Source organism: Protobothrops mucrosquamatus, unplaced genomic scaffold (genome assembly GCF_001527695.2).
Source record: "Protobothrops mucrosquamatus isolate PMUCROS unplaced genomic scaffold, P.Mucros_1.0 scaffold408, whole genome shotgun sequence".
In the NCBI taxonomy this organism is placed as follows: Eukaryota; Metazoa; Chordata; class Lepidosauria; order Squamata; family Viperidae; genus Protobothrops; species Protobothrops mucrosquamatus.
Window position 1 is genome coordinate 1,211,971 of NW_015386738.1, and position 3,253 is coordinate 1,215,223.

The window sequence follows — 3,253 nt, forward strand, 5'->3', positions numbered from 1 at the left end:
TATATATATGTAGGTCTTTGGTTATTCGGGTTTTCTCCCGCATAAAATTGGAAGTGTCTTGGCGACGTTTCGACGAAGTCCCATTCGTCATCTTCAGGCTAGTTGACGAATGTGACTTCGTCAAAACGTCGCCAAGACACTTCTAATTTTACGCGGGAGAAAACCCGAATAACCAAAGACCTACATACAAACACCTGCAAAAACCTCAGAAAACATATATATACATCGTCAGAGTATAAAATGCTGGATCCAGGAGTCTGTTTTTATGTGACTGGCTGCCTCTGCGCCTTGACTCTCGATCAGGTCATTGGTCCGCTCATTAGCATCGGCCGTGTTGTTCTTAAAGGGGCCGTTTCTAAAGTTGCTCTCCCCCTCTAGTTATTGTTCTCTTGATGCATATGTGAGCGCCTGGGGATCGGCTGTCAGATTGCTCCTGTTCATCTCTCCCCACTCCCTTCATCTTAACTTGCCTCCGTATTGCCAAACAGCCTGGCTCAGTTAAGATGAGGGGAGGAGAATAATGAGCAAGAACCACTGGATGGCCACCCCGTCACGCATGCACACATACCGGAGAGAAGGGAAGAGCCCCAATACACTCCTTGGATGACGCTTGGCCAGACGCGCGGGCGCACCCAATGGGGAAGGCAGTGGGCGTGGGGTGAGAGCAGCTGGATGCCCCCCAGGCAGCCACAGATGCAGAATAGGAGCAATAGACCTTACTTGGGGAAGCGTACCAAAGGCATGCCCCGTGAACGACTCGGCAATGGACGCACGGCCCCGATTAGCAGTGGAAGAAGTGAGAAATAGTGAGCGCAAACAACGGGATGACCACTTCCTGCGCTTGCACGTGCATACCGAGGAGATAACGAGGTTGGCAAGCAGAGGAGGAGGAGTGATTCCAAAGACACACTTGACAAGCAACTCTTTAACACACACAGGGGCGCACCTGATAGTGGGACAAGGGGGGAGTAAGAGACAAGAACAACGGGACAGCCAATCCCCAGAGGTTTACACACGTGTAAGGGAAGTAACAGGACTGGCAAACGGGGGAACGATACCCAAAACACGCTAGGCAGTTTGGCAACACGGAGGCAAATTAAGACGAAGGGAGTGGGGAGAGACGAACAGGAGCAATCTGACAGCCAATCCCCAGGCGCTCGCATACGCATCAAGAGAACAATAACAATTAGAGGGGGGAGAGCAACTTTAGAAATGGCCCTTTTAAGAACAACACGGCCGATGCTAATGAGCGGACCAATGACCCAATCGAGGGTCAAGGTGCAGAGGCAGCCAGTCACACACACACACACACATATAATGAAATGATGAGCTCCGGGATATAAGAAAAAAGGCTTCTTTATTGCTAAGCTTTCATCAACAAGCTGTTGACATCATCAGAGCAAAGGGCTAAATGACAAGGGAAATGTGCATACACTTACATAACAGTTAAAACGATTACAGTATGGCATGTGCATATAGCATGCTCATAAAAGCTCGCAAAAAAGTCACATTGGTATCAGCATATATAAGTCAGCATATATAAGTCAGTCTCCAGATGAAATTCAAAAGTTGCGCCTATCAGCTGTTTGGCGCATAAGCTCCGTTGCGCCTATCAGCTGTTTGACGTGAGTCTTATGGTGCTGTGCACAGTCATGTACCAGCTGGATTCTTTGTGCGAAGTGCAGCTAGGAGGTTTGTCTCGCTCCATCACGTGCAGGTGCTGTGGGATCGGATCTGTAGGGAGAGAAAGCAGATGCCCTCGTGGGACATGTAAGTGGTTTGCCCGCCCTCACTCCCCTTTTTTTGGACACTGCAAAATTGTCTCCACTGTAGGAATCGGTCTTTTGGATTGCATAATTCTTTTAGTGTAAGATTGCTGTGTGTGTCTGTCTTGTTGGGCACGGTCGCTTGGCATGTCCCAATTCCACTTTACGCTCAAGCACTTCCCGGGGGGCGGGAGACCTTTGTTGATGCACTGTTACGCATACCCTAATATAACAGCACGCGAGCCACCGATTTTAAACCACTTATGGCAGAACCACAACTGGCAGCACCAGTAACCATCAGAGCCCAAGCTAAATTAAAGCCGCAGTTGGGTAGCCAAACTGGAATCGAATTCCGAAAAACTTTGGAAACAAATGAATGGTTCCAGAAAAATAGACACGTGTGCACAATCAAGGACAGACTGCCATGGGTGGGAAAAAAGTTATGTATACCATCCATCCAGAGGGTCACGTTCATGCAGCTTTGCCATGACACAAAATCAGCAGGGCATTTTGGATTTGTAAAAACATTAAACTTAATTAAAAAGCAATTTTGGTGGCCATCCATTTAAAAGGACATAGAAAGTTACATGGCCAGCTGCCCAACGTGCGCAACTGCTAAGAGGTTGCAAAGGAAATCGCCCAGACTGTTACAACCAGTGGCGACTCCCTCAGCCCCTGGAAGGAGATAGCCATGGATTTTATAGTGGAATTACCAGAAAGCAATGGAAACACTGTCATCTGGATGGTTACGGACTTGTTTTCCAAACAGGTATACTTTATCCCTTGCCAAAAGATTCCCACCGCAAAAACCTTAGCGAAACTTTTCATGCAGCACATTTACAGACTGCATGGGGCACCCCAACGCATCATATCTGATAGGGGAGTGCAATTTAAAACAGCATTTTGGAAGGAATTTTTATCCCTCTTAGGAACCAGGAGGTTTTCATCCTTGGTTTTGTGGATTTCTGTAGAGATACAGAATAGTTTGTATCCTTCGATCAGTCATGAATTTCATCCCACCTTGTTTCCCTAATGGCAACTGTATCATATTTACCTTCTTGTACTAGTACTTCAGGTTCACCGTTTGTTTCCTAAACTTTGAGCATTTGTGTATAGGCATTTGAGTCTTTTGTAGGTATTGGGTATGTTTCTTATATCTACTACTTTGTGTCTTGTTGCCACCTAGCTCTGTCTCACCTCTGCTCAGTGGCCTCCATTTGGACCTCATTGCCTCTGCTCAGCTGCCAGGCTGGGTCACTGAGCTTCTTCTCTGTCTCTCAGCTGGACTGCCGGGCTATCAGCTGGGACATTGGGCCACCTCATAGCTGGGTCACCTCTCAGCTGTGCTGTCTCTCAGTTAAAACACTAGGACACCTTGTTAAAGGATTTCCCTCCACAATTTTTAAAAATTCTAGAAATTTATTTTCACAATTCCCAAAATTTAGAAGATTTTAAAAAAATAAAATTTAATTCTTAAATGTTAGTTT